Source organism: Trifolium pratense, linkage group LG2 (genome assembly GCF_020283565.1).
Source record: "Trifolium pratense cultivar HEN17-A07 linkage group LG2, ARS_RC_1.1, whole genome shotgun sequence".
Taxonomy (NCBI): domain Eukaryota; kingdom Viridiplantae; phylum Streptophyta; class Magnoliopsida; order Fabales; family Fabaceae; genus Trifolium; species Trifolium pratense.
In genome coordinates, this window is record NC_060060.1 from 24594981 (window position 1) to 24608421 (window position 13441).

The window sequence follows — 13441 nt, forward strand, 5'->3', positions numbered from 1 at the left end:
ATGTTAAAGTTCATATTTATATTAAATATTCACATTATTTTTATATTATGTTATAAATAAACACTTTTATTAAAAATATGTAATAGTTTAATAGAGTTGTATTTTTTTAAATTGATTTATATATATATATATATATATATATATATATATATTATAATATAATAATATAAATAAAATAAATAAATATATATTATGCAGGTATGGGGCGGGGTGGGTACTACCGTACTAAGGTACTCGTACCCGCACCCATACCCGTTCATTTTTGCGGGTAATTACTCATATCCGCGCCCGTACCCAAAATGCGGGTTTTTACCCTACCCGTTGTGGGTAATTTTTGCGGGTACCCTCTGAGTATGGGTCAAATTGTCATTCCTAAGATAAGCTGGCACATGTAATGTAATGTGTGGTCTCTTTCAATTCCAAACTCTCAATAATTGTTAGCTAAGCATGGTAAAGAAATGAATTTTCTCTTATTTCCTAATTAGATCAAGGGCATGTTTATTATAGATTTTTTTTAAAATTTATTCTTGTAGTTTTACATAATTTTGTGTAAAAAATATTTACAAAGAATTTTTTTATAAAAGCTTCAAATGAAAAATTTGTTTTAATAGTTATTCTCAAAACGTTATTTTAGTTATTTCATCATGTTATAGAAATTCTTTTTGGATATCAAAATTTTGAAAAATCGTTTAATTTTAAAGCTATTTCAAATAGATTTTCATAAAAATCATTTTTGAAATACAACTTTTTGAAAAAATTATGATTTTGACTATATTTTGATCATCAATAATGTGTATTTGTGCTATAGATGTCAAAATTAGTATTTCAATTTAGAAAAAACGTGTTAAGAAGTCCCACATCGGTTGCGAGATGGCCTGACTAAGTGTTTATATACTAGAGGCAATCCTCACCTTATAAGCCGGTTTTGTAAGGATGAGTTAAGCCCAATACTCATTTCTAAGATGGTATCAGAGCCTCTCCAAGATCCGTTGGGCCACCCGATATCGGGCCACCTACCATTTATATCCGCGTACCAAGCCCAATAGCGCTGGACGCGAGGGGGTGTGTTAAGAAGTCCCACATCGGTTGCGAGATGGCCTGACTAAGTGTTTATATACTAGAGGCAATCCTCACCTTACAAACCGGTTTTGTAAGGATGAGTTAGACCCAATACTCATTTCTAAGAAAACGAATATAAAAAACTTATAATATTTTGAAAAACGGTTTTAGAAAAACTATTTTAATAAATAGAAAGAAAGAATATATTTTTATAAAGCTGAAACAAATGGACACTAAGTTGTGGCATTTTTTTCACTTTCTTTCGTCCTTTGGAGGGAGAATGGTAATGAGCATATAATTTAATTCTAATTCAAATAAAACTAGAACTTTGACCCGTACAGTGTACGAATCTAATTAGCCTAATATGTAATAATATATGGGTTTAACTATATATTTGGTCTCTTACGTTTATTTTAGGTTTTAATTTAGTTCATTATATTTAAAAAGTATCAGTTTGGTCCCTTACGTTTTTACCGTTTGCATTAGTTAGTTCTTTCCGTTATTTTTGTCATATGTGGCAGTCAGTTGCATATGTGGAGAGACACGTGGACACTTAGACACACTGGCACGTGTATAGTTCAAACGGTGTTAGTGACAAAACTGACAAAACTAACAGAAATGATTAAATTGAAACTTATTGGTAAAGGAGAAAAAATAGCTTATAAAGACATATATAATAGTATGTACGACAATGACTCTTATTCGTTTCAATATATATTAGTATAATTTTTTTTACGCGAAAAAACAAAACCATGGTCATTTTTTAAAATTAATACATTTTTTACGAAAATTTTGTTTAAATTAATACATTTTTTTACGTATTTTTTTTACCTGATTCGTTTGGTTAAATAAGTCTAGGGTTTGGCGTATTAAAAGATAACTGGCGTATTAATTTAAAATACAAATGTGTCAATAATATAAAGATACTAATTAAAATTAAAAGACAACTGACATATTAATTTAAAATACAAATGTGTCAATAATAGAAAGATATTAATTGAAACGTGACAATATAATTGGCGTAATTAACTTCTGAAAATAAACGACATTAAATATATTAATTAAATTCCAAGGTAAGAGATATGAAAATATAAATGTGTCAATAATAGAAATATAGTAATTGAAACGTGACAATAATATTTTTGTAGCGAACAATTCAAAAATTAATTGGAATAGTTTAAATTATTTTGAATACAATATTCATTCTATATTATACCTTAACGTATTCGTTTCATAATGTTCATTCTAACTTTTTTGCTAATATTTTGAACAATTCTAAATTATTTTGAATTATGTGAACATTGCATCTTCAGCTTATTGTTCTCGTTCTCCAATGATGCGACAATAATGTGAACATTGCAAATTATTTTATTATATTTTTTACTAACGTGACAATAATGTTCATTCTAGATTTTTATCATATATTTTTTAATAATGATGTGTTGTAATCAAATGGATCACATAAAAAAGGAATTGAATTAAACGGTTGAGATTAGAAGAAGAGTGAGGGGACCACATAGAAAAAGAGAGGGAAAAAGAAATTAGGATAAAGATAACTTTTTGAACAAGCTTAAAATATATTTGAGATGTTAAAAAATAACTCAACAAGAATTGAACTTGTGACCTTTAAGAATTATTTGGTGCATTTATCACTAGGCTACATCAATCAATCTAATATAATTTGGTAACCAACATCAATCAATGTCTAATGTTGGTTTAAATAGAAATCAACCCCACTTTTTTTTATACAATACACATTTATTTATTTTTATACAAATTCCAATTTTTTTAGAAGTTAATAAATATTGTAGGATAATTTTTACAAGATTTACATTTCCATATTTCTTTATTCAAAATAACGGTAAATTAGAAATAAGTTTAGAAAAAATAAATGCGTCAGAAAAAAGTTTAAACAAAATAAAAGTCAATTATAGAAAATAATTATTTTTATATCGTATTTTTATTGTTTCATATTACGGTTAATTAGACCCGCCGTGCGGGTCGGAGTTCTAGTTATAAAGGTGATCATGTACTCGATATCAATCTTGAAAATTATTATAATTTTCATATCTTGATCAATTATTCCCATATTATTGTTTTTTTGAGTAGCCATATTTTGTTTAGCACAGAGATATTTTCATCATAGACATCTAATTTTTTTTCCCCAATGTTGTCTAGACATAGGTTTAATAACAATTGTCTGTCAAAACATAAATTTTTCAAACCTTTGTGAGATCATGAGGCTTCTTGTAAGATGGTGGGCCAGGATCTGGATCTACACTAAATCTCATTTCATTCCACCAAGGATTTTTCCTTGTTGGCTACCATGGTGGTTGAATGCCTATTTTCAATGGATGTCTCTTTGTGGTGGTTCACAATGTTATATTAATGATAATAAAAGTAAACCTAATGTTGTGTAATGTAATATAGTTTGGCAATGAGTAAGGTGTTGTTGATTCACCCTTCAACAAATCATTCATTGTTGAAATTTTATTGTCTTCCTCATATTTTGCAATCTTTCTTGTAGGATCGTTTCTATTAAGTTTTACTTTATCTTTCCGTCAACCTCTTAAATTTTCTGATGAATCATTCACTAGCTTGATAGAAACGACCTTACAAGAATGATTGCAAAATATGAGAAAGAGCATAGATTTTCAACAATGAATGAAGGGTGAACCAGCAACACCTTACTCGTTGCATGAACTACCTGACACAATATTAGGTATTAACTTTTATCATCGTTAATACAACATTATGAACCACCATAAACGAAATATTCATCGGAGAGATGGGTTCAACCTTCATGGTGGCCAACAAGAAAAGAATGTTGGTTGAATGAAATGATATTTATTGAAGATCAAGATATTTGCCCACCACCTTACATGAAGCCACATGATCTAAAGAAGTTTTGGAAAATTTGTGTTTTAATAACTATTATTAAACATATGTCTTCTGACATTTAGAAGATTAAGAATATTGTTACACATTTAAGGACTTTGCGCAAGATAAAAGGACAAGTCGTGACAACTAAACACAATCTTCACAACTTTCAAAAAAAAAAAAAACACAATCTTCATATGGAATTTAGAATATAAATACCAATTTAATGGTTTCTACTTTCTAAGTCACCAGGTAGATTGGTTGCCTACTAGTATGGTGTTTATAACAAGAGTTAGCTATAATGGTTCACTAAAAGCATAAAGTTAAAGATTTTTTTTGAAAGAATCCAACCTTAGAGAAATTCTTAGATAGGATCACACCTAAAATTGCATTCTTAGAAACAACGAATGAAAACACGACATATCATTATCGATTATATCATAGACTACATACATCAATATTTCAATGCATCTAAAAAGTGGATTTTTTTTCTTATATTTACGATCAGAGGGAGTATTATCTTTCTTTCAAAGATGCTTGAGAAAGAGAAGGAAGGGAGGAAATATCCACCATGAGTAATGGTGGAGGTGGTTCTGGTGAGCACTAACCGCGAAAAATGGCTGAGAGAGAATGATGTTTAGATGGTTTTAATTGTTAAAATTATTTTCAAATTAATTTAAAAGAAAATAATGACGTATCGTGTTTTTATTTGTTGTTCCTAATAAACATGACAATCACAAAAGATACGGAAGGTCGACACAAATGTTTATTGAAGAATCGAAAAAGTAATCAAAAGAACGAGAGATCCTCCAACCGTAAACATCAATTATTGAAAAAGGAAAATAAAAATAAAAATAAAAATCTAAACACAAAAAATTGAAAATGTGTTTCTTCAATCATCCACAAATAAACCAGCAAAATAGACAAAAAAAAAAAAAAAACATAAAAACTAGTTCGTTTTAGTTCAAGTGCCTAGCTTAAACATCACAGTCATTTTCTATTAAACAGCATAAAACAAAGCATAAAAGGAATAAAATGAAGCTTATTAAGAATAACCTAGATTCTCCGATTGAAGTTGAATTGGTCGAGGAAGCTCAAAGAATTCAATACATGCTCGAAATATCACAATTAACCTAGAAATAACAAAGTTAATTATCAACATATAATCGATAAGAAAATTTAAGAATCAACTTATAGCATTAAATCAGGAAATCAAAACCCTAAACATACCTCAGGTTCAAAGGGATTCACGGGAAAATTTTTGGATGAGCGAAGATTCGCAAATCAATATAGAAATTAGTAGGGATCTAATTTTTATTTGAGATCGATTGGAAAGGAAAATGATAGATGAATATGTTCATAATTGTTAGATGATGGAGAGCAATTGGAATGGAAAACAAGAGATGAAATCGAGTGATTGCTTGATTAAGATTTGTGAGATGAAAATTTGATCAGGGAGTCGTAAGGTTCTAGAAAAGATGAAAAGGGGTACTTGGCGGCCGAGCTGATATAAGCTTGAGGTAGAGACAGGTTAGAGTATAAGACCTAGGGTTGTGGTGGTTATATAGGCCAATAAATGTAGTATTGGGTCGATGAATGTGGCAATGAGCTTGGCCCGGTCCAAAAGTCCAACCCAAAACAAAAAGAAAAAGGAAACAATTTAAAAGTAAAAATAAAAGTATTAATAGGAATATAAACATATTTAACACATTAAATCTCCGTAAAAAAACCCATTAAATTATCACTTTGCAATTCTTTTTAGTTGATTTTTTTTAAGGCTTGAAAATTCTTTTTTTTTTCCAATCAAAGGATTGAAAATTCTTTCTTGTTAGAACTAACTTTATGGAATCGGTTGATATCTTTGTTATATCTTGTTAGACACTTGTATTAATATTTGAGTAGAAATATTGGTCTCCGTATAAATTATAAAAAACTATGCACGCATATTTATATATGAGTAAAAATATAGGTACACCTTCTCGTATGCCCCTTTGAGGTTGGAAGCAAGGGTCTTGTGCTCCTCCCTGTATCCTTCGTCGGAAACCTCGGACTGCTGAAGCTTCTTCCCTAGCAAGTCCAGTTCGCGGCAGACAGCATCTCTCTCCTCCAAGTATTTTCATTCCCGACCATTCAGGAAAGTCACGACCTCTAGCAGCTTGAAAAGGGCCGACGAGTGTGAAGCGATCTTGTTAGAGACAGGTTAGAGTATAAGACCTAGGGTTGTGGTGGTTATATAGGCCAATAAATGTAGTATTGGGTCGATGAATGTGGCAATGAGCTTGGCCCGGTCCAAAAGTCCAACCCAAAACAAAAAGAAAAAGGAAACAATTTAAAAGTAAAAATAAAAGTATTAATAGGAATATAAACATATTTAACACATTAAATCTCCGTAAAAAAACCCATTAAATTATCACTTTGCAATTCTTTTTAGTTGATTTTTTTTAAGGCTTGAAAATTCTTTTTTTTTTTTCCAATCAAAGGATTGAAAATTCTTTCTTGTTAGAACTAACTTTATGGAATCGGTTGATATCTTTGTTATATCTTGTTAGACACTTGTATTAATATTTGAGTAGAAATATTGGTCTCCGTATAAATTATAAAAAACTATGCACGCATATTTATATATGAGTAAAAATATAGGTACACCTTCTCGTATGCCCCTTTGAGGTTGGAAGCAAGGGTCTTGTGCTCCTCCCTGTATCCTTCGTCGGAAACCTCGGACTGCTGAAGCTTCTTCCCTAGCAAGTCCAGTTCGCGGCAGACAGCATCTCTCTCCTCCAAGTATTTTCATTCCCGACCATTCAGGAAAGTCACGACCTCTAGCAGCTTGCAAAAGGGCCGACGAGTGAGAAGCGATCTCCCCATGGATAGCCTCAGGACCCATGTTCTCTAGAATGGCTTCATCCGCAGGAGAAATCTTCATCTTCGTCACCCCGTCAAAGAGTTTCCCATGGGAGATAGCAGGGGGAAGGACGAACTGACCTGCTGGAACCCGAGGGTAAGCCTATGAAGACTTGGAGACAGAGAGTTGACCGGATCCTCTAGATCAATAACATGATGCCTCCAGGAAGTAGTATCACCCAAATCCTCCGTGTGAATCTGCTTACTACGATCTGTGTCGAAGGATGGTGCCGGGGATAACTGTCTCGAGGAGGTCCCCAAACCAGAAGAGACCACAATGGTATTGCTCGCAGCCTTTTTGTTCCTTGCAGCACGGAATTGACGAAGTGTCTCCACAGCACTGGTCATTCTTTCTGCAGAACAAAAATAAAAAGCAAGTTAATAGCAGTTAAAGGCAACATATATTTTGCGAATAATGAGAAATTAACACAAGTACAGATCATACGCCAAAAAGCAGTCAATTTTTCCGGGGTGTCACTAGCGAGCAACCCCTTTATATCTATGAGCTTTACGCTCGTCATTCTCTGGCCATCCTCGTCGTATAGAGGTTCGCCCTCAGGATCATCTCGTAAGTAAGGGGGAAGGCGCGCCACAAAGTTCTCCAGCCTTTTATAATCAGCTCTCTCCTCCACAATAAGCTCGTTGAGCTTAAAAACAAACTCACTCGAGGCCATAGAATAATGCTCTTTCCTCCAATAAAAGGGGAACAAAGCAAAATCCTCCTCGATAGGTTTCCCCTGGTCGTCAAGCTCCTCTTTCCCATTCTCATCAATACGATTTCCTTTTCGGACGAAGTTTTGCCAGCCTTTAAGAGTTATAGGCCGAACCCCATAATACACCTCCTTAAAACCTCGAACCGATTCCTCGTACATCTCAAAGAAACGCTTTCGTTGCCTTAGGAAGACCCAACCCCGCTTGGATTCGGGCACGTCCTTCCCTTTGGGGGCATTCCCTTTGGCTTTCTCCCCCTTTGGGCATGAACGCTGAAGACGGAAGGTGTAGAAGAACAGAGGTAGGGTAGGAGTCAAGCCTAAATGGTCGGCTGTCAGTTCAAAAGCTCGGATGAAACCCAACGAATTGGGATGCAGCTGCGAGGGAGCAAGACGCAGGTGACGGAAAATCGATACCTCGAGATCCGTAAAAGGTAATTTGAAACCTAAATGCTTGAAGGCTATCTCGTACATAGGGACAGTACCCCAACGCCACACATTGCAGATCGTTTGTCGAGAGGATGGGATCTGAACTTCGAAGTCTTCCGTTGGGGGAACCTGGATATCGGTGCACATCTCATCCGGAATATCATCCTCGCAATCCGCATATTCCAACACTGAATATCGCGGTTCATCTGCAACCCACGAGTAGTCCGCCACTCGACGCGAAGAGGACTGATGAGGGTTCTGTAGCTGTTCCTCGGCCATCTTGAAACCTGAAAAAGCAGAGGAAGGGTGGTGAATTCGACATTCCTTACATCAAATACACCCTTCCACCACTTAATCAAGTGAAAGTGCCAGGAACCGAACGAGCAAATAGGGTTCACTTTGATAAACCTAAAGTAACTTAAGAAAATCTAACGCTAAACCCTAAAGACGAACAGCATATCCAAATGAATAATCCGAACAGGAAATTCATGGAACGCTCGACACCGTTCTTCATAGAAAACCCAAAAGGCAGCAACTTCTTCCAGTAAAAGCGGTGGATTTTCACCCCTAACCACATGAAAACCACTATTTTTGGGAGGGAAAGGGTGCCAGCCACCACTAACAACCCTCTAAACCACCATACCAAAAGGTCAAGCCACCAGAAAATCAAAACATCTACCTATTAAAATCACCAAATCAACACTCTTACCACTAAGCAAAACATTGATACAACATCGAAACTAAAGAAAAAGGTAGGGAAAACTTACTTGTCCGATTTAGGCAAAAGGGATGGTGTTGATGATGAACCTGGAAGGCCTCGAATTGAAAAACTTGAGAACTTGAAAACTTGAGAATTTGAAGAAAGTAGGAAAGATTCGAAAAATCTTTCCTTTTCCTATATATATAGGATAGCTAACGGGTGCGCCTGCACGTAACGAAGCAGCGCCATAACCATCTGGATCGTTGCTTCAATCCAACGGACCAGGTCAAAAGCGATCTAACGGTGCAAACGTAATCTCAGGACAAATGAAAAGCGCGTGAAAATCTGACGGTCTCAAATGGCCTCGAAATTCAAATCCCCTTTAAATAACCACTCAAGTGCTATTTCAATAGCCTTTCCATGTGGCAGGAAAAGACAAAGCGGCTCGTCCCTTCAAGTCACATCCATCTGCTCGCGAGAATCTTGCGAAAACCAACGCGTAAAAATCTCGAGAGAATCGCAATGAATAAGGTACACCGAGATTCTCGACGGGTTTGGAGGATCCAATAGATGCTCAAAAGATCCAACGAACACCAGAGTAAACGCCCGAGATCCTCGACAAGACCGGAGGAATCAACGGATGCTCGAAATCTAACGAACGCTCGAATAATACAACGATAAAAGGCAAAACTTCCGAACAAATCGCAAGATTTAAGTAAGATACACAAATAAAAACACTAGGACAAAAAACAAATTCTTTATTAATATGGAAAAAGCCAATACAAATCGAGAACAAGTTACAAAAGAAACGAGCATCTAATGCTCGGCATCTGATTCAACTTTTGATGGTTCTAGTGGCTTTATTTTGGATTCTACAGTCATCTGGGACCCTCCTTCACCAGACGAAGAATCACGAGGATAAGAATCCTGAGGTTTATACGTCTTCAGGAACTCCGCATAATCTTCATCTATGTCGTCAGAGTCTGAGAATCCGAGGAAAGGATTATTGTCTCCACCTTAACCTCTTTGGATCTCTTCAGGCGAGTGGATTTGGACCTAGATACCTCTGTTTTCTTTTTGCCTTTCCGCAGCTTTCCTCCTCCGGCAACAACCCTCTGAGTATTCTTCCTTTCCATCGTTATTGATCGAGGCACATTTGGAAAAGCTAAAGGAGAAAGTAGCAAGTATTTATAGGTAACTTGCCTTCCTAAAGCCCAACATCGTTATTAACGGCCCACAATAAATGTATAGACGGTTGCAACTACATAGGGTTGACTGCTTTGGGCGGTTGCGACTACCTAGGGTTTGACTGCCTTGGAAAACGTCTTTACCCTTTTTCAAAAAGCTGAATTTGACTGAGTGAAACACTATAAGAGGGCTATACAGAACCACCGCACATATTCCCCGAATGCAATGATCAAAAATATTCCTCGGATTAAGGCTCTGTTCTGCGAACTGAAAGACCGTCACATATATTCGGTGAATCAACAGCGATGAAACTTCAAAGTTATTATGCTTACATTCGAGCATAACAACTTGGGGGGCTCCTGTTCTGGACAGAGCTTACAAGCCCGGACACCAAAACACTGCGAGCAAATAGAACCGAGCAAGCCTTAATGCGAGGACATATGACACTTGCTCGACACACCAACGACCATTCCTACGCATCTTGTAATGGACGTTTCACCGGAATGATGAGCATTAACTGCTCATCAAGGCTTTCCAGCCGTTTTCCGGCAGCCACTTGATGACCATTAATGCCATCAAGGGTCTTGGCCCAACGCTGGGGGCTATATATACGAGACTCCAAACCATTCACAAGGTACGTATAATCTTAGCACAGAAAACCTCACTCCACACTTGAACTGACTTGAGCGTCGGAGTGCCTGCAGGTACACAACCCCCCTCCGCTTCAACAGGAGCTCATACAAGCTAAACGCCGGCGCGGTCGCATATTCTGATCAGGTACGATCAATATCCAATAATGATATCTCATTATCTCAACATAAATTCCAAGTAGATATAAATCCAATCATATCAACATGATCCAAAATATAAATAAGGAAACAACATAATCTCGGCAACAAAGCCACATAACAAATCCAACAATAAGGTATTGAAGAGATAGCGAGATGCTAGACATAGTGGTAAGCTGTGAGAGCACTATAAACTAAGACTCGACTAATAACATAATAAACTAAATGGAGTGGCATCAGTTAATCTCCTCACCACGAGCTAAGCAAAGAAACAACCATCAAGCAACTAATCCAGATCGATAGAATTCTCAACCTGAGAATCTGAACTCTTAAAGATTCAGCACATACATAAAACAAAGGGTTAGATAATTCAATCACAAAAGTGTCCGCATAGAAATACTAACACTTAATAAATAAGGCAAGCTAAATACATGAAATTAAACATTCTCGTACAACATAAGCCATCACGTATTAAGCACATATTCAATTAATAACCCTGCAAATAACAACACATCATCAAGTAACATCAAGGACATAATACACATTGATTTGCAAGTTTTTGCATACAATGCCATATAACAATTATCAAGTAATGATGAAGGCACGTTTATTTATATGCGATTTTGTCTCTCCCCACCCCCGACCTCGGTTCATTGAGTTGTTATGCTTCTGAACTAAACTAGTTCTCAAATTATTGAATTGAACTTCCATTCCAAACAATTTTAGATAATTGATTATTTGAATACATTCGATCAAGTCAACCATTTTTCAATCTATTAAGATTTTTTGGTTTACCCCTCTCATGGAAAATGTTGACTTAAAATTTCGTCCTTTTGCCTCCTATAATGTTAGCGAGTTTTGGTTTACCCCCTGACTAACCATGCCACGTCATCATTTTCCATAAGGGGGGGGGGGGGGGGGGGGGGGGGGGGGGGTTAACCAGAGAATATTGACATTACACGGGTAATCCATTTTTTATTTTATTTTTGGAGGGGGTAAATCAAAACTCGTCTACTTTGCAGGGGATAAAAACTTATTTACCCTATGTAAAATGAATAAAATAAAAATAGTAATTTCAAAAAATTGGCCATGATCCAAAATATCACGATCTCTAATCCATTGGCATAAAATACCACCATTATCAATGAAACCTTCCGATAATAGAAATCGATCAAATCTTCTCATTGATGTACCATCATTGTAAACCAAGTAAAGAACTTTCATGTCACTAGTACATAGGGACAAATGTAAAGGGGGCAGGCAGTGGCGAAGCCCCACACACACACACTCATATATGTGTATAATAATATATATTATTAAGTCTCAATTATCTATCTACACACTTTAATTTAGTATTATACATACATAAATTAATATTAGAATATGATTAAAAATAAATGCATAAAAAATAATACATATATTCGGGGAGAGTAAATAGGGATTTGTTCCTTAAATATATAAGATGTTATAAATACAGTGTATGAAATTACAAAATATTCTCAAATATGTCTAGTATTAGTAATTATTTGGAAAAATTGACTAACATAAAGTATATTTGAAGATCAAACTAACAAATGAAATATACATTTGAGAATCAAAATGACCAACAAAAAATATACTTAAGGATCCAATCCATAATGCCTTCTCTTATTTCTGATGAACAAAAGAGCTTCATTCATGACAGAAACATCAGGGATTGTTTGTGTATTGCTTCAGAAACCGCTAATCTCCTTCACAACAAGTCCTATGGAGGCAATTTAGCTCTCAAAATTGATATTGCAAAAGCTTTTGACACTTTAGATTGGTCTTTCCTTCTCAAGGTGCTTAAAACTTTTGGTTTTAATGAAGTGTTTTGCTATTGGATTCATCTCATCCTCAAATCAGCTTTCTTATCTGTTTCCTTCAATGGTAAATCACATGGTTATTTCAAATGTACTAGAGGAGTTAGACAAGGGGACCCTCTTTCTCCACTTCTTTTTTGCTTAGCTGAAGATGTTTTAAGTAGAAGCACTTCAAATCTTGTGACCGAAGGCATAACTAATCTCATTAAGGGCACAAGAAATGTCAATGTCCCATCTCACACTTTCTATGCGAATGAATTTGATGATCTTTTGCAAAGGTAATCTGTAACGACCCAAATTTATTATTCACTATTTAAGTGTTTAATTATTTGGTGATGTGGTTTTTAAGTAAGATAGTAACTTTAAGTTATTTATCGAGAGTTTTAGTTAGCGCGCGAGTTAGTGAGAGTTAACGTGAGTTGGGCCAAGCTATTGGGCTTGAGGCCCATTGGGCCTTGTGAGCTAGAGGGGGGGCGCTATTTAGCCCTTGTAGTGAGAGAAAGAGTTCATTTTTCTTGTTTTTGGGAGAATGAAGAGAGAAGGGAGAGCATGGAGCTAGAGCAAGAGCTTGGAGAAGGGATTCGAGGAGCAATCTTCGTGAGTTCGTCGATCCAAGGTAAGAGAGTAGATTTCATATTCGTGGGTGACCCGAGGAAGGGGAGAATGTCGATTTCTCCTCACCCGAACTTCCTCCACCCCATTTTCGTTTTAGTTTGGAATGGATTTTCTTGATGGAAATCGTTCCTAAGGTTCTTAATATGTTTAACATGCTTTTAACATGATTAATGAACGGATTTAATGATTAAAAAATGAGTTTATGAAAGATTAAACTCAAGAACTTTGTGTTCTTGAGAGTTTTGATGAAAAAGTGTTTAATCTTTACTTTTTCAATGTTTATGATGTAGATCTGAGGAATGGACTGTCCTTTTGTGTTCATCCATGTTT